This window comes from Podarcis liolepis, assembly GCF_965112155.1.
Source record: "Podarcis liolepis genome assembly, chromosome: 13".
Lineage (NCBI taxonomy): Eukaryota > Metazoa > Chordata > Lepidosauria > Squamata > Lacertidae > Podarcis > Podarcis liolepis.
In genome coordinates, this window is record NC_139573.1 from 15,439,545 (window position 1) to 15,466,151 (window position 26,607).

The 26,607-nt window shown below is 45.0% G+C and overlaps 1 protein-coding gene across 2 annotated transcripts in view; it reads left to right on the forward strand.

The window, feature by feature from the left end:
* LOC310691183 (angiogenin-2-like) overlaps positions 1-26,607 on the forward strand; it is a 162,696-nt gene that overhangs the window by 130,812 nt on the left and 5,277 nt on the right. The window contains exon 1 of one of the 2 annotated variants that reach the window (XM_083470840.1): positions 24,247-24,463. The exons of the other annotated variant lie outside the window; for it this stretch is intronic. The gene's annotated coding sequence lies outside the window, so the exon portion shown is untranslated. Of the gene's footprint in view, positions 1-24,246; positions 24,464-26,607 lie in introns of those variants that run through there. 2 annotated transcript variants of the gene reach the window in all.

Consider the following 26,607-nt stretch of genomic DNA (forward strand, 5'->3'; position numbering starts at 1 on the left):
ACGGACATCTTGGATCTGGAAGGTTTCAATAACGCTTTTGGTTGGCATGCATATCTTTGGTATGATAAAGTCAACAGTGCCTTTAAAAATCACATTGTCAGAAAAGCATTGTTTAATGTTTGGATAAGATATAAAGATCTATTGGAAAACAAAACCCCTAGATGGGTGTCACCAGTGGAGGCTAAAGCAGTGAAGAAACTCAATATGGAGGTCGGATGGCCGAAGTATTGGGAAATTTTAGAACAGGATGGAGATAAGTTCAAACTACAAAGTCAGGAGAAATTGAAGCATAAAGTAGAAAATTGGTTCCAATATCGCCAAATAATGGAATTTTTTAAACAGGACAGGAAAGTCGGTTTTCAGGTGGAAAAATCAAAATTAGAAACCGAACTGTTAGAACCCAATACTAAGAATTTATCTAGAATGTATAACTTGTTGTTGAAATGGAACACACAGGATGAAACAGTTAAATCGGCTATGATTAAGTGGGCTCAGGATGTTGGACATAACATCATGTCAGCTGACTGGGAATGGTTATGGAACACCGGTATAAAATTTACGGCATGTAATGCCTTAAAGGAAAACATTATGAAAATGGTATACAGGTGGTACATGACCCCAGTCAAGCTGGCAAAAATCTATCATTTGCCCGATAACAAATGTTGGAAATGTAAAGAGACTGAAGGTACCTTTTATCACCTTTGGTGGACATGCCCGAAGATTAAGGCCTTCTGGGAAATGATCTATAATGAAATGAAAAAGGTACTTAAATGTACCTTTCCTAAAAAACCAGAGGCCTTTCTCTTGGGCATTGTCGGCCAATTGGTGACAAAGAAAGATAGAGCTTTTTTCATGTATGCCACAACAGCAGCAAGAATACTCATCGCAAAGTATTGGAAGACACAAGATTTACCCACTTTGGAAGAATGGCAGATGAAAGTGATGGACTATATGACACTGGCCGAGATGACAGGCAGAATCCGTGACCAACGAAAAGAGACGGTGGAAGAAGAATGGAGAAAATTCAAAAGCTATCTTAAGGACTACTATAAACTTAATGAATGCTAAAATGCCGTGGTTTCCAGAAACAAAGGGGTACAGGGATATAAGGTCAGATTATAAAAGAGGACTAAGATGATAGAGATTGGAAAGTAACAATTGGGAGTTGCTAGTTGAACTATGGACATTGGGATGCAGAGAGGGGGGGTATGGGGAAGTCCAAGAAAAGAGGTTTATGAAAATATGTTTGAAACTATACGTGTATGTTTGTCATTTTTAGTGTTTGTCTGTTTTTCTTAAAAATGTTGTAAAACCAATAAAAATTTTATAAAAAAAAAAAAAAGAATTCTAAAAACGTCAGGTCCCGAGAGATGGGTTGGCCCTGCCACTCTTCTGGCCACCTTCTTGCGCACCATCGCCCCCTGAAATAGACCCCAAAACCTAAGGACCCGGCAGCATCAGACTGAACTTGGAATTCAGCGTTGAGAGCCAAAGAGTCCTGCCATAAGGATACACCGTTGTAATTCTCGAGGAACTGTAGCCAGACTTTGAGATCAGCTTTGACGTCTTTGGAAAGTCGGACCCGATGCTGGGGTGCCCTTAAGCCTGCAGACATTCTGGCCAGCCGGCCGCAAAAAGGCCTACCCGGTGCCACCACTCTGAAAGCGAAATTCAGGTGGCCCAATAAGGATTGGATCTGCCTTAGTGTAACCTTCTTTAGGGGCAGAAGCTGCTGAATCACCTCCTTGAGGGCAGACAGCTTTTCTTTGGGTAATTTGGAGGTTTGGGCCACAGTATCCAATTCAATGCCTAAATAAACTAGCGCAGTAGCGGGACCCTCCGTTTTTTCGGCGGCCAGGGGCACCTCCAGCTCGTCTGCCAATGCCGTGAAGGCGTCCAAGAGTGCTGTGCATTGCAGCCTGTCCTCTGCCACCAAAATGAAATCTTCAAGGTAATGGGACACGCCCGACGACCCCGTCCTGGCGCGAAGGGCCCAATCAAGAAAGGTACTGAAGGCCTCAAAGGCAGAGCAAGCCACGGAACAGCCCATGGGCATAGCTTTGTCGATGAAATACGCCCCCTCGAATCGGAAGCCGAGCCAACGCAAATCCGCCAGATGCACCGGAAGCAAGCGGAACGCGGACTCGATGTCACACTTGGCAAGGAGCGCCCCAGGCCCAAATCTGCGGATCATTTTGACAGCCTGATCGAAGGAGGCATATTTCACCGTGCAAAGCTCTTGAGGGATGGAATCATTGACTGAGCCTCCCCTTGGGTAGGAGAGATTGTGGATCATGCGGAACTCCCCTGGGGACTTTTTTGGCACGATACCCAACGGGGATAAGTGAAGACCCTCTACTGGGGGCTCTGTGAAAGGACCTGCCACCCTACCTGCGCTGATTTCCTTCTCTATCTTTCTTTTGACTATCTTTGGCCTCTCCCTAACAGATTTTTGGTTTTTTGGGTCCCCGGTGTTAGGGGGGGAGGACACTGGGATTCTGAACCCCATGGAGAACCCCTCCCAAAGGTATTGTGCCGCTTTTTGATCGGGATACTGGTCCAGCAAGGTCTTGAGGGGCTGAAGTTTGATGGGGGAGGAGGCTAAACCAAGGAACCGGTTACTGACGGTTAGTGGGCCCCAGGTGGGTGGATCCGGGGGCGCCCCTATTATTATTGTCGAAGAACCCCCGGCCCCCCCGAAAGGGCTGCTGTTTGTTTTTGAAGCAGGCCGTGGCGGGGTGGCTACCCCAGCATCGCTCGCATTCGTGCTAATACTTACAGGAGGGTCGCGAGCATGTGCCCCTGTTGTATTCCCAGCATTGTCGGCGGCGCTTCGGCTCAGTCTTACCCGCCCTGGAGGCCTCCTGGTTTTTCTTCTTGATGTAGGGGTTGACGTCTTCGCCCCAGAAATTAGGATCCATTAGATCCCAGCGGGTAGAAGGCAGGAGAGACGCGTTTCTACAGAAATTCTCATCGTACGTTAAAGCAGCGTTTTCTCCCGCGAGGGTGTGTGCCCTCCTGACGTGGGCCAAATAGGCGACCAAATCCATAGAGCGCATCGGATAGGCGGCGCACACAACTCCCATAAACACCTGATAGCCGTCCAACCAATTCTCAAATGTTCGCTCCACCCTGGGCGTCCTGTACCTCCGCTTACCATAAGAGCGCCTCTTTTCCCCTTTTCCCGTTAGCTTAGTTGGAGGGAGAAGGGTCCACGTAGTCCCCCATTGAGGATCTTATTCCTCTTCTTCTGGGACAAATGGTAGCCCAAGATGAAATCGGTGAATTGATGAGTGGCCACTTTAACATCCTCCACCAATGCCCCATCCTTCCAAGCCAAAACGCCATTTTAGGACTTACGATGGGAATTGGCCCTCCTTTCGTGTGCCCAAAGAGGGATCCCGTGATTCTCTTCCCCCAAACCCCAGTAGCAATCCATGGGGCCCTCGCTATCTGAATCGGAGGATGACGTACCTGAGTCATCCTCGGTCTCTGACTGTCTACTTCTCTTCTTCTTAGAGGACGTATGCTTCTTCTTGGCCTTCCTCTTCCCACCTTGTACCTCAACGTTAGCTGCGCTCGCGGTTACCGCCGGCTGGGGGTTGATGGGTTCCACATGTTCGTCTTCCAGCGCGGAACCCGCGCTGTCCTCAGTAGAGCTGAAGTGGGCCTGCTGTTCCTGAAACACACTAGGAATGTCTGGAATTTGTGAGCCTTGGTTACCGCTGGCGCCCTTGGCCGTGGCCCTCCCCTTGCTGGCACCCTTAGCTGGTGCCTTACCTTTGCCCATGCCTTGGTTTGTTTTCTTGGTGGTGGCAGCCGGGGAACGAGTATTAGGGCGACCCATGTTCACTGTTTCTGCCTGGCTACTGCAGCCTGCAATAGCGGGGCTGTCCTGTTGGACCTGGCTGGGAGGGGTGTCAGGTATGACATCCTGAGAAGGTTCCGGTGCTGAAGGCACCGAAACCCCTTTTGACTTACACCGTTTGTAGAACGTTTCAAAGACCATGAAAAACTGGGCGAAATCTTGAGGGTCACAGGGCAGGGAAGGCAATTGGGCGCCCCCATTGCCTGCAGGAGGTGCTGGCGGATTGGCGGAAGTAGATGCCTGCTGGTCTCCTCCGGAAGCCATTTCGAATGGATGGGTGACTAAACACTAAATATATACTGGTATAACTTGCGGCTCCGCACAGTATCGACAACGCTGTAATAGCTTACTGCCTACTAACAGTTCAGTATTCTTAACACAGGCCTAACTGTTTACCGATTAGACTAGTTCAGTAATGACTACACTGACGCAGCCACGCCGCCTTCGGTCCAACTAATTTCAGCAAGGCCCGCTGTGACCCAATTGGTTATTCAGTATTGGTGCCCGCTACTATTGAAATGCTCGCAGTTATGAAGGGCAGCTGCCCTGAAACCTTTGCGGTATGTAAGGGCCTAACCCCCTTTTTATTTGTTTGTTTGTTTGTTTATTATTATTATCAATTTATTTATCTATTTTTTTCTTATTTATTTATATATATATATTAATTTTTATTTATTTTATTTATTTATTTAAATTATTTATCTAATTATTTACCTATTTATTTATTTATTTAATTTAATTTAATGCTAATTACTATTGCAGCAACCTAATGGGGATTATTCAAATTGCTGGCGGAATCTTATACTGCTCCGTGGAAAACTATTCCTCCTTTCTATCCTGTATTTGTTAGATCTGGACTCTAAACCCCTGCACAGGCCGGCACTGTAGGCTATTCCCTCCCGTGACGGGAGGCGGGGCACTCAGCCCCAAGCACTCACTTGCGGAAATTGAGCAAAAGAAAAGGCGCTTGAACAAAACTGCGAAATTAAGAGTAGAAATAATAAGGCAGACCCGCATTACAAGCTATATTAAGGAAGCCGGGGCTGCAAAACTGAAGCCGACACACCTAAAATGGCCGCCGGGGCTTGTCACGTGGACCCTACCAAGATGGCAGCCACCGCGTTAAAGAGGAGTCCCGGTAAAGGACACACTCAAAATGGCCACCGGGTGTGCGCACGTGGGCCTTCCCAATATGGCGGCCGCTTTCTGCCCCCTTTTCGCTCTGTCTATCAAAATTTGTCCGCTCGCAACCACGGCGTCCTTCCTCCCCCGGAGTACGCGCCTCCCTCAGTCCTCACTCCCACCAGCCCTGGACTGGGCGCCGCGGCCTTAGCGCGCACACGCCGAAAGGCAGCAGCCGATGAAGCCGGGAAACGTGACAAATACACACCGCAGTACACAACCCAAGGACAAGGGGAGGGAACGGTAAGCAGCGACCAGAATTAAGTAGTAATATGGGGAGGAAGGGAAGGCAGGGGAACCTGAAGCCGAGTGGAGGAGGATGGAAATACAAATGCCGGTCGGACGTGGGGGGGGGGCAAACAACGAATAAATGCAAGCTGGGGGCCCCGGAGTGGCGTAGCCGGAAGGAGAGCGGGAAAAGGAACGGTGGAGTTAAAGGGGGTGATGCAGCGCAATAAGCAGTGTCTGAACGGGGACAGCCAAGGAGTCAGCCTGTAGGCAACGGGCAATGGGAAGGGGAGCTGGGAACGATAGCGCAGCGGTACTTTACCACTCTTCCTGCGCCAACGAAGAGGCAACGCTCCATGCACGGTCCGTGGTTCCGTTGAGGTGATGTTGGGTCTCCCGCTGTATAGCTCCCCAGCCCGCGAAGCAAGGCAACGTGTACCTGCACAGCCGCCCGCTCCCTCAACCTCCTATTTTTGGCGCTACCCACAATACCAAGTGATTTCAGCTCAGTTTTAGTGAGTGATTCTGCTCCGGCGGGGATGCGCGCGAGGCGAAGGTTGAGCTTGTGGTGCTGAACGCAGGGAAGCAAAGGTGAACGCAGGGATGAAAAGGTGAACGCAGGGAAGAAAAGTTGCCGCGACGAAAACCTCTCAGCTGCCCAGGTGGAAAGAGGGCGGTCCCTGGGCGTTCCTGGCCTGATTGGCTGGCCGGCTCAGTGACACGCCCGGGGATTCCCTGCTCTCGCGCAGGGGTAAAGGCCAGCCCCCGCGCATGTGTGGGAGGAGTTGCCCGCAACCCCATCTCCTCCGAGGTGGAAATGGCTTTCTGGGAAAACACTGACAGGAATTAGGTGCCAGTAAAAAATGCAAAAACAGTGGTACCTCGGGTTAAGTACTTAATTTGTTTCAGAGATCCATTCTTAACCTGAAACTGTTCTTAACCTGATGCACCACTTTAGCTAATGGGGCCTCCTGCTGCCGCCGCGCCACCTGAACACGATTTCTGTTCTCATCCTTAAGCAAAGTTCTTAACCTCAAGCACTATTTCTGGGTTAGCAGAGTCTGTAACCTGAAGCGTATGTAACCTGAAGCATATGTAACCCGACGTACCACTGTAGATTTCCTTCACGTAAATATGGCTGCTGTTTTTTTATTGGTACACATCCATGTTTTGGTACTCAGTGCATTGATTGGTAAATCCAAGCAAGAGTATTTCCAGATATAGAAGGAGCCTTTTCCTAACATGGAATCCAGCTCTTTTGACTGCTGCACCCTGGTTGACATGCGATTGCATGATTTGCATCAAATAGTGTAATGAATTCAGGCAGGCAAGCAAACCCCGACAAGAATGAGTCTGGCAGTTATATGACATGTTTATTGACAATTAACATCCAGAGAGCAGCTCCAAGCCTACCACTCTTAGCTATGAGTTGGTCACTTTGAGTCCCCGCCCCTTTCACAGCATAAGGGTGCCCAAGTCCAGTCCGTCCTCTCTTGTATTTCTGTTGCATTTTAACCCTTTCAGCTCTTTTGGTTTGGGAAGAAGGTGGGTGAACTCCCCCCCCCCCGCTATCAAACGAAGAGCCCTCTAAACGCTGCCTCCCTCCTTGTTGCATAGCAACCCCCTCAGTGTCATCTATCTCCTCCTCTACTGCTGCTGCTCTATCTCAATCTGGGAACTCTTGATGAAGGGGTGCTGAACTAACCCACTCCTGCTCTGTCTGTGGCTGCAGTCCCTCATCTCCAGAGTCAGAGTCTTCCCAGGCATTCAGTTCAGTCACATCCCTGACAACTAGGGAGAAAAAGGACCTGAGACTTCTGTAGGTGCTGAAATTTGGGGGTTTTAGTAGAGTAGCCGATACAAACAAACAAACCCAAAACAAACACACTAAAAATATGTTTGTGGGAGGGGAGGTTATAGGATTGTTGTTTTTATTATGTATTTCATAGTTTTCTTTTGTATTTTTGTTCAGTGACCTGCCCTGAGATCTGTGGGTGAAGGGTGGTATATGAATTTAATGAATTAATCAACCAATTAATAATTGTTAATAAAAATAGCAATGCTGGCAAAACAGAAAACTGATGGCTCATGGAAGTAAAGCTTACTCTCCCCAAAACATTTTAAAAGATGTGCTGGGAGCTATTAGGACCCCCTTTCTCCCCCTTTTGATGGGACCAAGGAAAATGGGCTTTTGCAGAAAAGAAATATGTACTCCCACTCATGTTTGCCCCTCTCCAGTCTGTGAGACTTTGTATACTTAAGCCAGAGTTTTCTGAACAAACAAGAATAAAACACACTGTCCTGTTTGTGCAGGGAAAATAGTTACCGTAAATTTCGCTCCATAACACGCAGATTTTTCCTCCTAGAAAGTAAGGGGAAATGTCTGTGCGTGTTATGGAGCGAATGCCTACAGATGGCGGGGGAATCTGCTGCAGTCGTGAGCAGTCCGTGGCTCACTTTCAAACAGCAAAGCGGGTGTAAGCGGCTCCTGTCAGCTAGCGGAGCCGGGGAGGAGGGAGAGAAGCAGAGCGGGAGTTGGCTGCTTAAAACAACCCCTGCTCTCTGTCCCTGCCTGCAGTTTTTTGCTGTCCGATTTTGGATTAGCCACTGTAGGGGCTGTGTGTGTGTGTGCTTGAGCTATCGTTCTCCTCCTCCTGCTTCCCCTTCACTCTCCCAGCGCCCCTGCGACTTTAGAATCGACACGCTGTGTGTCTGTGTGTGTGTGTGAGGGCTCCTTCTCCTCTTGCTTCCCGTTCACTCTCCCTGCAACTTTAGAATCGACACGCTGTGTGTCTGTGTGTGTGTGAGGGCTCCTTCTCCTCTTGCTTCCCGTTCACTCTCCCTGCGACTTTAGAATCGACACGCTGTGTGTCTGTGTGTGTGTGTGGGATCGTTCTCCTTCTCTTGCTTCCCATTCACTCCCCCAGCGCCCCTGCGACTTCCAGCGCCCTGCGACTTTAAGGCCAGTTCTCTCTCTGTGGTGTGTGTGTGTTTTGACCTCACTGCGCTTGTTGGGGGAGAGTGTTGGTCACAATTTTTCTTGATTTGTCTCAGAGTGGTTACTATCGTGGTTTCCTTGCTGGGGAGGAAGGAGAGATGCAGAGCCTGCTTGTTCTAAAGGAGCAAAGCCGGAGAGGAGCCTCTCCTGCATTATTAGCAGCATCCTTCTCCACACCCCCCACTGCTTGTCCCTTGAGTGCTTTTCCTTCCCTCCCCACTTAAAACCTGGTTACAAAGCACGGATCCACATGGATCCTCAGGATTTTTGCACTGGGTCACCCCAAATTCACCATCAGATCACATAGCATGTCCATTGCTACAGCCTGCACAAAAAAACACACACGCACCCACTGTTCCATGGGGCCGCAATGGCGCAAAAACGTGGTTACAAAGCATGGACCCACATGGATCCTCAGGATTTTTGCATTGGGCTACCCCAAACTCACCGTCAGATCACATGTCTGTGGCCACAGCATGAACCACAAAAATCATACATCCACAGTTTTGTTTAGAATATTTTTTTCTTGTTTTCCTCCTCTAAAAACTACGTGCATGTTATGGTCAGGTGCGTGTTATAGAGCGAAAAATACGGTATTTTAGCAAAGTCAGAAAGGCCTGTAAAATCACACATTGAGGACAATAAGCCACAACATGCAAAAGCTAGGTAGAAACTAGTTAACATGAATGTTGCAAAAGGGATTTAAGGACTTGGCCAAGATGGTGGGCCCAGCTCAAGTGAAATCTTGATATTTCCCGGGGTTTATTCTGGACCCTGCCAGTTGCTGGGCCTAGATTATGAAAACAGCCTTTGCAGGAGCCATCCTGCGTCTTCTGGAATTCATCCTGCAATAAACTGTTGCATTGTGGAGTGCTCTCGTTTATTGATCTGGGCAATCAGTTGTTACATTCTCCTACTCCATTTTGCCCCCGTGCCAGTCTCAGGGAACGTCTTGAATTTTGCTTTTACATCTTAGGCTGTGGTTTTCCCCGCCTAAGATTTCTTTTTGTACATCTGTACATGTTGGAGTTTCATAAGGGATGTTGAGAAGTGCCCCTCGTTTCCCAATGAAGTGGCTCTTTTTCTGAGTACAATCCTGTCAACATAAACTAAGTAAGTTTATTGCATTCAGCAATAAATCAGAGCAACGCCCATAATCAAAGGACAGTGGAAACTTGGTTTTCGACCGTTTCGGAAGTCAAATGTTTCAGCTTTGGAATGCCGAAAACCCGGAAGTAAATGCTTCTGTTTTCAAATGCATCTTGGAATTGCCATTTGCGCCTTGGTTTTCAAATGTTTTGGAAGTCAAACTGTTTTCCGAAATGGATTACAGTCAAAAACTGAGGTTCCAGCCCAGACTTAATTAAAAATAAGGCCACTTGTAGAACCTCTGCCAGTTGCCCAATCCCACCTGGGGAGGCGTTGCCAAGGTGATCAGGCCAGGTAGGGGGAGGGACCACCCTGTCCTCACAATAGGGGGAGGAGCTTACCTAGGAACCGTCAGTTGGCTCCAGAGCTTCTCCCACCCTACCCACCCTCAGTTAAACCTTCTTTTTCGGGTTAACCTTTTCTCCGCAGGTACGTGGGCGCTGCTACATCAAGGTCGCTGTTGAATGGCAAGAAAAGAATTTCCCTGCCTTGGCAGGTTTTGCCTTTCCCGTAGCAAAACATCACAACGCTGGCGGTTTCAGGCCTTGGGAGGAATCCTTTAGTCTATCTTCCCTAGATAGGAGTGGGCACGTAGCAGTGGCCCACACTCCCTTCCTCTTTGAGACGGTGGTCACACGGTTCCCCGTTAAAGGGGTTGTTTGAGGGGAGGCATTCATCGTACGCCTACAGGTTGTCCTTGCTCTCCCCTGTGACGGCGGCGTAACCGGGGGGAGGGGGTGGGGTCTCTGCTTGAACATATGTTCTCTAGAGCCAGCCCATCCCCCCACACACTGGATAAACCTGATGTTCCTCAGATCCCCAGACTGGGAGGGATAATGGCCAATGCCTAAGCCAAAGTCTACCTTCATCTGAAACATAATAAAGTTGTGGCCAATTTTAATCCCGTAGCACGATGTCTTGAGTCATTATTCCACTCGGGGGGCCGCCCGGGGTTTGGAGGACTCTGCATGTCCACGCAAAAAAAAACCAGCAATATTTTCATTCATAGATTGTGCAAAAGCACCCTGCCTGCCAAAAAACCCTCCAACGCTGCCATTAAGAAGCACATGTTCTCCTGTTAATTAGAGCTTAATTTGAAATAATGTACAGGGGTGTGCTGGAAATGTTGAGATCACAAACGTCAGAAGAGAACCTGCTGCAAGGTCATTAAGGTTTGAGCTTGAGTTAACACTTCATTCGGTGCAAAACGACGGTGTGGGCAGAGGGGATCCTACAGTTTCTTAATATTAAATTTTCTTCTCTATATTTAGAATTCAGCAATCCTCCTTTGAATGCTAGTTCAAATCTGATTTATACAAGAGAGGAGGGAAGAAATTGGTTTCCCAAAGAGCTTCACGGCTGAGTGGGGATTTGAACCCTGGTCTCTCAGTGCTAGGCAGGGGGTCAGAATCATAGCAATGAGTCCCATCCTCAGATCTCACTTGGGGTTAATCAAAGAAAACTTGGGATGAGGAAAAATCACGTTAGATTATTCCATCAACAAGAAACTTGATTGAATGATTGATTGATTGATTGAAATTTTGAACACGGAACTAGATTTCAGCTGTTTCATTGAAGGTTTCTGACACATGGCTTCTGTTTGCATTTACTGTGCTGTTTTTTGGATACTGTATCTTTAAATTGCCATTTGTGTCTCTGTGGGAGCCTGGAGGCCTGGAAATAAATAGAAAGGAGAATGTAAACTCCCTTCTTTGGGAGACAAATGTTCCCCTTGAAACTGTGTGTAGATATTCAGACCCACATGGGACTCACACTTCCAAGTCAGCTTGGAAGTCAGCTTGGAAACCAAGAGAGAGAGAAATCTTCAAATGGCATCAATATAACATCAACCCCAAGGTCAGAGGAGTCTCTGCGGGAGATATTTCCCTGATTGGTTGGCAGGGAGGCACAGGGCACCTAATCAGAAGCCATGCCTTGGTTTCCGAAAGCTTTGGAAGTCGAACAGAGTTCTGGAAGAGATACCCTTTGACTTCTGATGTACCACTGTACTGAAGTAGATGGGCCAATGTCTGACTGCAGCCTCATAACTACCTAATGAGGGAATTAGGATTACAATTTGAGCAAGGCTGTCATAGCCCTTTTCAGATTTTCCCTTGATATTTCCTGGGAAGTGGGTTATATAATAAATCTGATGGAAAAAGGGAAAGCATAAAAATGCCCTGTTGAACTTTACACCATTTCCTGTTTTTTCTGCGCAGAACAACCACCAAGAGCCACAGTGAGCCATGGCTGCCAAGGGGCCCTGTCCTTTATGGCTGCTCTTGGTTTTGCTCTCCTGGATGGTGCTGGGGACTGAAGCCTTCTGGGATTTCCAATCCTTCAAACCAAAGGACTGAAGTCAAAGATTACTGCAACTATTTACTCAGGAAAAGAGGCTTGTATTACACAATGGCACACATTTTCATTCATGTCTCTGACCAAGATCTAAAAAACATCTGCACTTCATAGGGTGCCCCAGTAACTGGTCCCAAGTCGAGCTCATCTCCTATTCGAGTCACCAACTGTATAAAATATAAATTCAGCTACCACACTTTTGAGGCAACTAGGAATATTTCCCTTTCATGTGAGAACAGATACCCAATTGAATCAAGATTTTTAATGCCATTGTTGCACAAGCAGGCTTCTGCTCAGGCAACAAAAGTCTGCTACCATCCTCTCCGACACTCAGCAGCCCCCTACACTTTCCCCCTCCTGCACTCCATCCCTCTCCAGAAACCTCTCAAGGTAGTCCCCAATCTTCCATGGCCGGCCTGGGGAAAGGAAAGAGGATTGCAAGGAGGAGGAGTTGAAGAAGTGCTTTTACATAAGCAAATATCTGTTTTACCTGCTCACAAGTCACCATTGGATTGCCACCAGGATTCCTTCCTTCTTGAGGGTGAAAAGGCCACTCTGATCACTTTGGGCCTCCACTTTGTCCCACCGCTCATCTCCTACCTCGCTTTTCATGATATAAATGTGATCTCATTCCTTTTCTCATGATTCTTGCTGCTGTGGGATCAAGCAGTTATTTGTGGTATCCCTGGTTGCCTATTAACACCCGGCCTCTTTTGTCACTCTTCCACCTTGTGACTCAGATAAGCAGACATGGAATATATATTTCTTATACACAGCTTTCTTATTTCCCCCTTTTTTCTCTGTATCACTCTGTTTCTTTTAAAACTAAAAATATGTCAATAAAATAGGAACATTAAAAATCCATGAAACTGTCTGTGACTTTCTGGTCCAATTTCATTTGTTTGTCTGGCAGCACTGAGAGTTCTGTGATTTTCTCACCTCACCAAAGTAATGTTTCCAAATTTATTCCAAGTACCAGAATTTTAGATTTGAAATTGTATTGGCTACTCTACTAAAAACCCCAAATTTCAGCACCTGCAGAAGTCTCAGGTCCTCCTGCTCCTGCTCCCTACTTGTCAGGGAAGTGGCTGAATAGAACACCTGGAAAGTGTCTGACTCTGGAGAGGAGGGACTGCATACACAGACAGAGCAGAGTGGGTTAGTTCAGCCCCCCTTCATCAAGAGTTCCCAGACTCAGATAGAGCAGCAGACTCGGAAAGCTCGCAGGCAGAGGGAGGGGAGGAGATGGGTGGCATTGAGGGGGTTGCTATGGCAACTTCAGAAAACACCCCCCCAAAGACATTATTTCACCCCCACAAAATCTCCAACAGATACATTTTTTTTCCAAAATGCATATGACATACTAAGCACAGGAATGTGCATATCATGAGGACTGTCCCTTTTAAATGTAGATAAATGTACATTTTCTCCATCTCTGGCCAGAGGAGGATAGAATCAAGAGACCCTCTTTTTCGTCACCCTACTTCAAATCTGCTATTCCTGTATCCCTTCTCTATCGTTTAGGGTCAGAGGTGGAGCTCAGATTCATTCATTCAGTCCCTTGCTCAGATATCACTTCAGCAAGAAACTTACACGGTTTATACAAATATCCTATCGCTTGGCCTCATCTCTCTGACCCTCAATGGTCTAAGCTTCTTGTCTTATGTAGCATAATGCCAGAGGCATGGTGGGTAATTAATACAGTAGTCAACATCCGTAAGGTGGATGATGTTAATTATTTCACCGCCTGCACTTGAAATTTGTCCCGTTGTCAAAAGCATAATAATAGCCAAAATTCTACCCACTTATGAAGGGTGTGCACAAATGGAGTGGTCATGCTCTATAAAATACATTGTGTGGATACTGTCCTCCGTAGACTGTTGTTGCACGACAGTCACCACACCCTCGTTTTTCAAGTAGTGACTGGCAAGTGTCAATATTCACACGGATATGTGATCATGACTAGACAACATCCACCACAACATTTGCACATGAGAATTTGAAAGGATATACAGTGGTACCTCAGGTTAAGAACTTAATTCGTTTCAGATGTCCGTTCTTAACCTGAAACTGTTCTTAACCTGAGGGACCACTTTAGCTAATCGGGCCTCCTGCTGCCGCCACACCGCCACGTGTAACCTGAAGGAGTCTGTAACCCAAGGTACATTGCAACCTTATTTTGCTAATGCAAGTACGTAAAGTTTTCAGGAAGGATAAAGCATTAGGAGAGATTTGTGAGGGTTCCAGTTCCATTTTGGCCCACAGAGTTGAAGATGAGTTAATCTTGTGCGTCAACTGTTTTAATTGGAAAGCCTTGTAGTACAACTTATGATTTGGGTGGTGGATACAGCTTTTACCTCTAGAAATAATATTTTGATACAATAATAATGCATAAGAATACAATATAAAAAACAAAAAGCACATACTGAAAATAAGAACCAAAAATAAATGAATACTCAATAATCCCTCATCCCATGAGTTGGGCCTGGAAATGAGTGCAGTTGGGCTTGGTGTAATATGACCGAAGAATCTTGCCCTGGCCACCAAGTTCTGCACTAACTGAAGTTCCTCAATTGTCTTCAGAGCTCTGAGTAGAACACCTTACAGTAATCTAACCTAGAGGTTCCCAGAGCATAGACAATAGTAGTTAGGCTGTCTGTGTCCAGGTAGTCATAGAGCTAGGCCATCAGCTGAAGTCGATGGAAGGTACTCTGTGCCACTGATGCCACCTTAGCCTCAAGCGACAGCAAAGCATCCAGACGTACCCCTAAGTAGAAGATATCTGCCTCTTGGGTCTTCCAGTGAGTCTTTAATAACAAGGGGACACATTCATGCTATAAGCACTGTATCCACTGCAGAGAATCAGGATTAGCCCTGATCAATATGGGTGGATGAACACTTTCCCATGCATTGCATGATGTAATATGCCGGTCTGGAGTGAGTAAAAATATTCATGTGAGAATATAGACATCAGCTGTACCATCAACCTGTTGGGTACAGAATGCGTCCTACCAGAACATTCAAGCTCAATTAAATTAGACCTACATGTTCTTCTACTAATGATGCTTCATTTCCATCTCCTACTAGGGGAAAAATTGGCTTCCAGCCGTTGTCCCAGGACATCCAGTAACAATTTTCCACGTATCATCATCCACCATAGCAGAATTCTCTCTATATAAGGTGTCTCTTCCTGAAGGATGCTCAGAGGCGCATACGAGCGAAAGAAGATATTTCGATCCACTCTTTGGGAGACCAATTTCTATTACACTAGGTAAGAAAAAGACCTCAACATGCTCATCTACGAAGCTATGCTCATTGTTTTGTTCAGGAGTGGGAAAGGTGGCCTAGAAGGCAAAATGCAGGTGGGTTTTAAATCAGCCAGCTTTTGAATAGCTAAACTTTGTCTGTCATTTCTTTTCTTCCATACTTGATTTCAGTCCGTCCCCCGTCCCCCCGCGTCTTTGATAGAATAAACATTTTCCATGTTTAACAACACTTTTCTCCTTGTATCCCCTCCCAAATTTTATTTCTGTATGCATATATTCATTTTTGTGAATAAATATTTAACCTCTGTGTGACTCCTTCTCCTAAGTTCTAGTCATGGCAGCCCTATTCTTTACCTGCATTTCACTGGCAGCCAATCATCTTTGAGCACAAGCTCTCTGACAATAGATGTGGTGGCTGAGCTGTGGATTGGCTGTATCAATTCAGAGTACAGAAGGCTGATGAGATGACTGTATGTAACAGCCATGCTGAAATTTAGGTTACAATGCTTTCTCCGGAATTTAAATATTGCTATATGCAGGATTTGTTTAATTTTTGGAGGAAGATTAAGTCATGTAAGTAACACCACCCCTGTACAAGGAAGCCCAGTATGCTCATATACAAATGTACATTTTGAGAAGGTATGAACAGCAGAAAGTAGGAAGTAAAGCTCTACGTACAGGGAAATGTAGCTTCATTGGAAAAATCTACATTCCTAGATATAGGATAATTTTACAGTCATGAAAGGTGCCCATTTCAAAGGTGTTTACATTTCTCTAGAAATGAAAGTAGGTGCCAAGTCATCATTGGGATGTCTCAAAGAGAAAGCAGGGTTTGACATGAATAAATTTTATGAATTTCTTAGTTTGTCTGTTTGACTTTACGGATGGGCACAAAGATCTGTCTTTTTCTTCTTCACTCATCCCTTTTTCCTTTTGTATCATTACAATCTTCAGCCTGCGAGTAGGGACTACCTTTTTTTCAGTTGGTTGTACTTATGCTGCCCTGGGAGTCAAACACTGTTCCTTCTTTCTGGCAATAAAAATACATTGGCAATAATAAATAAATTGCTATTATTTCATGACAACCTGAATTAGCTCCCTGAGGAGACCACCACACTCTGACTCAGGTTAACAGTTTGGCACTTAGGGAATCTCAGTATGCTAATTTGTGGAACTCACGCCTGTTTATTGCTGCTGTGGTGACATGAAGAATAATGGTGTCATTCATTGTCTTTGCAGAGGCTAATTTTTGTGTGATTTTTGAGCTGCTTATTAGTCTCTGAAACTTAGTCTTATTCATTTCTTCAATCTGCCTGTCAACTAAACTATAGTTTCATGGTTGTAATGGGGTGGAGGAAGAGAGATGGGAATGGGGAAGGGCCACAACTCAATGCTAGACAATAAAGGCGTACCTTGGATCCGAAAGCCTTGCGAGTCAAACATTTTCCTCCTGAATGCTGTAAACCTGGAAGTGAGTGTTTCAGTTTTCGAATGTTCTTTTGAACCCAAACTTCTGATGCTACTTCCCACCTTCCGATTGGGTGCAGGAGCTTCCTGCAACCAATCAGAAGCTTTGCCTTGGATTCTGAACATTTTGGAAGTCAATTGGAGTTCCGGAAGGGATTCTGTTTGACTTCTGACGTACAGCCCTTTTCAGATTTTCCCTTGCTTTTTCCTAGGACATGGGTTATATAATAAATGTGATGGAAAAGGGGAAAGCATGAAATGCTGTGTTGAACTTTGCTTCGTTTTCTGTGTTTTCTGCACAGATCAAACACCAAGAGCCACAGCGAGCCATGGCTGCCAAGGGGCCCTGTCCTTTATGGCTGTTCTTGGTTTTGCTCTCCTGGATGGTGCTGGGGACTGAAGCCGCCTGGGATTTCCAATCCTTTAAACACGAGCATGTTGATTACCCGAGGACTAAAGTCAAAGATTACTGCGACTATATGATCGATAAAAGAGGCCTGGTTCATCACGGCGTACGCACTTTCATTCATCTCTCAGACCAAGATCTTAAAACAATCTGCACTCTTTATGGCCACCCATACACTGGTCCCAGGTGGAGCTCATCTCAAGTTCCAGTCACCATATGTATAAAACATAAATTCACCTACCACACTTGGAGAACAACTAAGCAAATTTCCCTTACATGTGACAATGGATACCCAATGCGATTAAGATAATGAATGCCAAGGTTGCACAAGCAGACTTCTGCTCAGGCAACAAACCTCCGCTATCACCCTCTCCGACACTCAGCAGCCCCCTACACTTTCCCCCTCCTGCACTGCATCCCTCTCAAGAAACCTCTCAAGGTAGTCCCCCAATCTTCCAGGGCAGGTCTGGGCTAAGGCAAGAGGATTGCAAGAAGGCGGAGTTGAAGAAGGCCTTTTACATCAGCAAATATCTGCTTTACCTGCTCAGAAGTCACCACTGGATTGTCACCAGGATTCCTTCCACTTTGGGCCTCCACTTTGTCCCACTGCTCATCTCCAACCTTGCTTTTCATCATATAAAAGTATGACTTTGCATGATATAAGTGAGATCTCATTCCTTTTCTCATGATTCTTGCTGCTGTGGGATCAAGCATTTATTTGTGGTATCCCTGGTTGCTTATTAAAACCTGGCCTCTTTTGTCACTCTTCCACCTTGTGACCCTGATAAGCAGACATGGAAAATATATTTCTTATATACAGCTTTGTTCTTTCCCCCTTTTTTCCTCTGTATCACTCTATTTCTTTATAACTGAAATTATGTCAATAAAATAGGAACATTAAAAATCCCTGAAACTGTCTGTGGCTTTCTGGTCCACTTCCATTTGTTTTTCTCACAGCACTGCCAGTTATGTGCTTTTCTCACTCACCAAAATAATTTTTCCAAATTCCTTCCAAGTACCAGAATTTTAGATTTCAAGTTGAATTCGCTACCGTTACTGAAAAAATAACAACCCAGATTTGAGCACCAGCAGAAGTATCAGGTCCTCCTCCCTACTTGAAGAAAGGTGTCTCCCTGGAAGACAAAACACTAACTTTTTAAAGAGATGTCTGTTCAGATTTTGAAAGCTGTACTATGTGGATTATAGACATGGCCTCGTCTCTTGATGTTTTGACCCTGTGGTTCAGCTCCAAAGCCCAATGTGGATCTGTATGAACATTTCATGCCCATTAATGTAGGGAGGTACACCTGGCATCCTCTCTACCTTGCCCCAGACCTTTTCACCTGGGGTCCCAATCCTACCATTAGGGACTATGCAAAGGTGTTTGTGTGTTTGTGTGTTTTAAACACTCCTAGTAGGAAATGTCCAGGGAAACATGGCCGCTGCAAGATGGGCTTTGCGGAAATGGCTTATACCAGGGTGGACCTTGATGCCTGGTAACTCCCTTCCAGACTGTGGCCAATGGGAAGAAGATGAGATATTGACCAGAAGGCAGCCTACCTGTTACCGGAATGCTTTCCTTATGCCAGAATCAACCTCTATAATGATTGGCATCAATAAAAAACAAAATAAATGTGGCTATGTTTTACCCACTATGGGTCACACATAGTAAATACATTAATGTAGCAGACCATAACAACATTTGCTTTAATAGCATGTCGGCAACAATCTATGAATGAAAATATTACTGGCTGCCAGCCCATAAACTTGGTTTTTCTGTGGTCTTACCTAAGTTCTACAAGTTGCCTCATTTTTAATTATGTATGGGCTGTAGCTAAATGAAAACATTAATTCTGAATTATGATTGCTGAATCATAAACATAGAGAAGAAAACTTGATATAAAGAAACTGTAGTCTCCCCTACTCCCACACCGTCTTTTGCACCAAATGAAGTGTTAACTCAAGCTCAAACCTTAATGACCTTGCAGCTGGTTCTATTCCGCAGTTTGTAATCTCATCACTTCAAGCACATGCCTGTACTTTAGTCCAAATTAAGCTCTAATTAACAGGAGAACATGTGCTTCTTAATGGCGGCGTTGGAGGGGTTTTGGCAGGCAATGTGCTTTTGCACAATCTGTGAATGAAAATATTGCTTGGTTTCCCCAGCAGAACACGAGGTTTTCTGCTGTCGTACCTAAGTTCTACAAGTGGCCTTATTTTTAATTAGGTATGGGCTAAACAAAAGCATTAATTCTGAAAATTAAAGCCGGTAACCTCAGACATTTTGGCATCCAGTGTGGATGTAGCAAGATAAATGCTGGTGTCTGTTCAGGTCTTCAAGCTAGTTTCATGAGTCATGTGACTGTTCTGGGAAACCACTGACAGGAATTAGCTGCCAGTACAAAATGCAAATACAGTGGTACCTCACACTTGGGACTCACACTTCCAAGTCAGCTTGGAAGTCTGTTGGAAAACAAGAGAGAGCGAAATCTTCAAATGGCATCAATATAACATCAACCCCAAGGTCAGATGTGTCTCTGTGGGAGATATTTCCCTGACTGGTTGGCAGGGAGGCACGGGGCATTCTTGTCATGACAGCACAAGTCTTTCAGGTCTCTGGCAGCCTCCCCCTACCCCCCACCCCCGGCTGGCTATGCCTGGGTTAATGTACCCAGCTGACTCTGTGGCTGGATCTAGACCCATCGAAGAAGCGTTTCAGCTTAAAGCATTGTAAATTTAAACTGCAAAAACAGGTAAAGAAAAACAATGTCATATCGCACATACAACACATATCAATCACTTTTTCTTTCATTTTCTTTTCTTTTCCGATTTCACTTATGTCTTTTACACCTTTCAGTGGCTGGCATAGGCAATGTTGTGAGCATGATCCACCTACTTATATGATTCCTTTCAGAACACACAAAACTCATACAAAACGGTGACTTTTTAAATTTCAGCAGCCGTTTTAAGTGACACCCCCTCCCAAATTTTATTTTCAACTTGATTTTATTTTATTTTGTATGTTGTATTGCTGCTGCACACAGCTAGGAAACCATGCTTTGAAGCAAATTAAGGTAAAGGTAAAGGTACCCCTGCCTGTACGGGCCAGTCGTGTCTGACTCTAGGGTTGTGTGCCCATCTCACTTAAGAGGCCGGGGGCCAGCGCTGTCCGGAGACACTTCCAGGTCACGTGGCCAGCGTGACGAAGCTGTTCTGGCAAGCCAGCACCAGCACAGCACATGGAAACGCCATTTACCTTCCCGCTAGAAAGCGGTACCTATTTATCTACTTGCACTTTGGGTGCTTTCGAACTGCTAGGTGGGCAGGAGCGGGGACCAAAAGACGGGAGCTCACCCTGCTGTGGGGATTCGAACCACCGACCATGCAATCGGCAAGCCCTAGGCGCTGAGATTTTACCCACAGCGCCACCCGCGTCCCTAAGCAAATTATACCTTATTAAAACAGCACGAACCAATACATTTGTTACTTTTTTTCTATCAGGTGTTCATCTGACTCAGTCAAGAGGCTAAGAAACATACATTGGACAGGCAGATCAATCTCTGTTCCTCATTTGAAGATGTACCTTTTTTCTCAAGCTGTCCCTGAGACCCTGTGGTAGCATCCTCAATACCTGTCCCAGGTGGGACATAACTGGCCAAGACTAAGATATGAAGCAAGGGCACCATTGGGTGATCTTTATTAATTTCTGCAGCAACTTCCAGACTCTCCCTATCCAAACCTCTGCACCAGGCTTCCTCAAACTCGGCCCTCCAGATGTTTTGAGACTACAATTCCCATCATCCCTGACCACTGGTCCTGCTAGCTAGGGACCATGGGAGTTGTAGGCCAAAAACATCTGGAGGGGGCGAGGTTAGGAAACCTGCGCTGCACAATTCTTTTATGCTTTTTGGGGGGTGTATTTCATCCATGCACACAAGTTTGTTTATCACGTCTTAATATTTATAAATTTAGCATTGCTATTTGTCAAGCAAGCTGATGGTTAGTTGCTGTGGTTAGGCTCCTGTGGATTTGTCAAGCAAGCCAACGATTTACTTTTTGTGGCTCAGATTTGCTAACATCTGATTTGCTCACCAGAAACCGCCTAATACTTACTTCTGCTTCTTGCTGGGTAGCTGTCCACGTGTCTTGTCAGTACTTTTGCTATAGTTTTAACCAGTGCTTTTTTTCTTTAAAAAAATGTTTAGGGGTACTCTCATTTTCCTACTCATATTGAAATACTGCCCCTCAATGAGGCCAAACTTCAATTCACAAAAAGTTTAGGGGTATGCATACCCCCGCGTATCCCCAGAAAAGAAGCAATGTTTTAACTCAGTTAAATTTCCACTATGCACAAGCAGCTATAACCAATATGGCTCCTGTCACAATCCTAAACTGTGGTATTTTGTAATGCTGTATTATAATCGTTCCCATTCTTTGATGTTGTTTTTAGTGGTTTATAGTCACAATTGTACGGTACATTTCACAATCATATGGTTGGTACAAGTTCTCTAGTATCATTCCCTAAGAAACCAGAGGCCTTTCTCTTGGGCATTGTTGGCCAATTGGTGTTAAAGAAAGACAGAAATTTTTTTATGTACGCTACAACAGCAGCAAGAATACTCATCGCAAAGTATTGGAAGACACAAGATCTACCCACTCTGGAAGAATGGCAGATGAAGGTGATTGACTACATGGGACTGGCTGAAATGACCGGCAGAATCCGTGACCAGGGGAAAGAGACAGCGGATGAAGACTGGAAGAAATTTAAAATTTATCTTAAGAAACATTGTAAAATTAATGAATGTTAAAATGTTGAAGTTTTTGAAAAAAGGGGATTACAGCTGCAAAATATTAAGTAAAGGGAAAGAATAAGGGAAAATTGGATAAAATTAAGGGGTAGGATTTGCTGAAACGAATTTGGAAATTGGGATGCAGAAAGGGGAGGTATGGGGAAGTCGGTGAAGTAAGGCTTAAGAAATAAGGATTTGAAATTATACATGTTTGTTTATGTGTTTGTTTGTTGTTATTGTGTTATGTCTGTGTTTATAAAAATTGTGAAAAACTAATAAAAAATTTATTTAAAAAAAATACAAGTTCTCTAGTATCTGGATGTAATAATACTCACCTATTTCTTTCTATCGATGTAGAGGGAGCAAGAAATAAAAATTAAGAATTAATTAGACTGGTTTGAATGGATTTTGAAAGATCCATCACTTCCCATGTCAAACTTTTTTGCTGCCATTTAGTGAGAGCTGTTTCAATTCTCTTTCCTCACTTTTCTACTTGAATTCTATTAAACAGGAGAAAGAAATTCAAAGTCTTGGAGGCCTGGGCAATTATTCTACAGGATGGAGTGATTTTTTCTTTCTATAGGAAGGGACAGAATAAAATACTGAAAATGGAAAAATAGGTTTATTTATCATGGAGGGGAAAAGAAAATTGGCGTTTCACAGGCCTTGTTATATAAATGCTAGGAATCTGTTTTTTGTTGTTTAAGGATAAAAAGAATGAAAACTGGTAATCTGGGGATTACTGCTAACTTGAGGCACAGAATTTTCCTTCCTCCCCACTTGGAAAGTATTTTTGAGAAAATTTGTATTAATAAATTTGAAAAATGCTACTATTTTAGATATATCTGAAGAGGTGGATTCTAAGCAGTGAACTCTTATCCTAATATCCAAATGTTTTCTAACTGTGGTCCATTGGTGTGTCTGTGTATTCCACTGAATTATATACAATCCAAATTGTAATGCAATAAAATAAAATACAATATAAGAAACAAAACAAGCACTGAAATACAATTAAAAACAACAGAGCACTTGTTGCCATGTGTTACAAATACTACAACAGACAGGAAAAAAATTATTAAGTGGTCTGACAATATCCTCAGCAATTTTCAAGTAGCCATGGGAGAAATTTAAGAATGACCGCTATATTAAATTTGTGAACATATCAGGTGCGGCATGACCCCTTTGGCTTTTGCTGCTATAGAATATCCTGCAGGAAAGAGAAGGCAGGACATAGTTACACATAAAAAGAGGTGATATGAAAGTGAGAAGAGGCAAAGGGGGGATTAAATGAGCAAAATTCAAAATAATAAGCTCCTTTTGTTTTATTTCAAGGCAAGGTGATAGAGCTATGTTTGGTTTTTAAAAATAATAATTCCAGTTGCATAGCTTCCAGACTAAGCTGGACTTTAGGTTCCCTGGGATCAGAAAGTGAAGGCAGCACTGGTCAGCTAACTTCCCATGTTTCCATGGCAGAAATTTCCAGCCTTGCTTAGCTGGCTTTGCATTTTCCTTTCTAGCGCAGCTTACAACACTAGCAAGGAAGAATTGATATTTTGACATCATAGTGATGTCACGTGATGGACACTTGTTAAAATGGCATACCAAGGGTGGGGGAAACCAAGGACCTGACCCCCCCAACAGCTGAACCCAGCTCCCCATCCTTGGCCTATGCCAGAGGTCGACAACCTAAGGCCCATGGGCCAGAGGAGACCCATGAGGGTTGCTTAACCGGCCCATGAGCTGCCCCCGAACCCAGACACCTGCTTGGCGAGTCCCCACGTGCTGCGCTAAACCAGCGCAGTGCAGGGACTCTCTTCCGCGGCTCCAGAAATCGCTCCTACGCATGCCCAGATGCCAAAATCCTTCTGCGCAGGTGTGATTTTTGGCATCTGGGCATGCGCAGAAGAGATTTCCAGCATCGTGCTGCGCCTGCCGTCCCACGGGGATCTCTGCGGGAGTGATCCTGCCCATGCCTAGTAAGCCTTGCCGACCCCTGGCCTATGCTATCAGTGAAGTTTTCTACAAATTAATAGAAAAGGTCTGGGCCTCATTTCTGCCTCAAATTCAGAGGACTGGCATCCCCATTTCCTGAAGGTTGCTACTGAGCTATCCTTGTTTGGCAGCAAGTTCATCTTTCAGTTGGTTGCCTTGTGGGCAATCAGTTGCATTTTCAGGTTTTTGTGTTGTTGTTGTTTTTGAAGTATTAATTGAGTTGTATCTTATGACTTTGCCCTTTTTGAGTGTGGATTTCTCGGCAGTGACTAAAAAGGGGTTCCTAGTGATTACAGTTGCAACGCTGGCCCTTTTCCAGAAACATTGTGAAGGCTTTTCGTCAGCTTTGGCTTTCGAAAACACATTTCGGCATATCTGAGCTGCTTTGCAAAATTGCATTTAATTCTCCATTCATGACTGGCATGATCTGATAATGAGGAAGAGGAAGTTGACAGCTAGGGGCATGCTCTGGGCTGGCTGGAGGAAGTGGCTAGGATCACGCTGTTATTGTTGGGGGCATTATTCCATTCATCCTAAAGGACCAATCCAATTGGTGTTCTGAGGGTCACTAAATGATTCCTATTGAACCTTGGCTGAGGTCCAATAGAAGACTGCCTTGCAACCTGGCTGTGTGCTATTGGCCAGAAGCTGTGGCCGCTAGAGGATAAAAGGTTGGACAAAGCATTGACAGGGTATCATCTGGAGCTGAGCAAAACAGAAGAGAGGCTAAGAGAGAAGACAGGAGGCTAAAGAGGAGAAATAGTAAGTTATTGGGTCTGGTGGTTGATGCCTAAGAGCGTAACAGCTATTGAAAAGTCAGAGTAATGGTGGATTTATGACCATGTCATTACCGAGGAGGCAGGCTTAGTCGTTGTTTGAAGACTATCCCTGCCTCCAGGTCTGGTCTTGTCCGTAGGATACTGGATTCAGCAAGGGAGACCCACATGACTTTAAGGTACTGCTGTGCAATGCCAGGTCAATGATTCACAAGATGGCTGTCATCCACGACTTGATTGTGGATGGAGGCCTTGACCTGGCATGTGTAACAGAGACTTGGTTGGATGAAGCAGATGGGCCTGTTCTTGCCGCTGCTTGTCCACCAGGTTTCTCTTACACACAGCAACCCAGGTCATATGGGTGGAGAGGTGGGGTTGCAGTGACTTTTAGGAAGTCATTAGTTTGCACCAGGCATCCTACTGGTAAGACCCAGTTCTCTGAGTGCATGTTCTGGAGGTTGGGCAATAGGGACAGTACAGGATTCCTTTTGGTATACCGACCTCCCTGCTGCACCAAGGATTCCCTGCCCGAGCTGCTTCAGGTCATGGCGGATGTTCTCCTGGAGACACCTAGTTTGGTTGTCCAAGGGGATTTTAACATCCTGCTGACACGACCTTACAAGGGGCACTTGGGACTTTGTGGAAAGCATGGCCTCCATGGGGCTTTCCCTATGGCCCAACTCATAGTTGCAGTACTTGGCTGCCCCCCACCCTCTCATGGGCCTGGATGGGAGTAATAATCTACACTAAGGAAATTCAAAGCACATTCCACACAGAGGAATCTTAGAAAAAGGGAAATGTCAGAGAACATTACGTGCCTGGGAACCATAAGCAGTGTAGGAATGAAAAATCATGGGAGACGAGAGAGGCAGGTGTAACATGAGGCGTCTGTCAGGGCGGGCCCTGAGAGCCTATTTTATTGAATATTGCAAGCATTGCCCCAGGTGGGCCTGTGGTTGATTGGTTGATACATACACACAGAAACTTGTAATTGGTTAACATAAGTACTAAGGCGGGAATTACATCTGAAAGGTGGGGATTACATGTGATCATTTATCATTGATGGAGAGAAGGCTGAGAATCGGAGCCAGAACTAGACAGGCATGAAGCCTCCTAATTGAATTGTAACTAGGGATTAATTGGCACAAACAATATAACAATCAGGTTCTGTAGATATGGTCAGCTAGGCATGGAGAGCAAGTACAGTTTGTTTTCCATGAGCTTGGGATGTCTGTTACTTAATGATTGATCATAGCATGAGACAATGTAACAATCAAGTTCTGTGGATGTGGTCAGCTAGGCGTGAAGAGCAGGTTCGTAACAGTGTGTGCAAAGGCAGGGAAAAACCTATGAGCAAGACTTCTTAAAAAGCAAGAAAAAAGAGGAGCAAAACTTCCCCAAAATGGAGCAGTTTTATGCAGAAAGAGACTAACAGTTATGTGTAGAAAGAAGACTTCCCTTTATCTCCCCCTTTCTTTTCTTGTTTGCGAGGCATTCTGGGTAGATAAGGCAAAAATATTTCAGGATTAGTGGTGTGCCAACAAATGCCCAAAATAAGTTCGCCAGGGTCGATGGGACAAGAATACTTCGGGATACGTGGTTTGCCAACGCATGCCCAAAATAAGCCCGTCCACATCTCACCTTAGGTTTACTGTTGGTGTTGCCATTTCGCAAAGTAGGCGGCGAGAAGTTTATTAGGTGGTTGAGGGGGAGAGAGAAGCCGAGAGAAAAGGCTTATGAGGCCAGGAACGCATTGAAGGAAGCAACATAACAAAATTAAGATGCATATAATGACAAGGGCATATTGAAAGAGATTACGAAGCCAAGTAAGATTAGGTAGCCAAGCAGTAAGCCACTGGGTGAAAGAATCCCAGAGGCCAGAAAAACCAACGTCTTGTTTAATGTAATGTGTAAGATTTTGCAAATGAGAGATCTGCTTTTGGATGGCTTTGGAATTATCAGTAATATTAAAACAGCACATGTTGTCCACTTGTTCACAGCCGTAATGATGAAGCATCAGCAAATAATCTATAGCGCAATTTTGTAAAAGTCCATTATGTAGTCCACTCTGTTCTTTATTCAAAAGGTGAAGAGCTTCCGAAGTAAAATTCAGGGCTTTTTCTGCAGAAC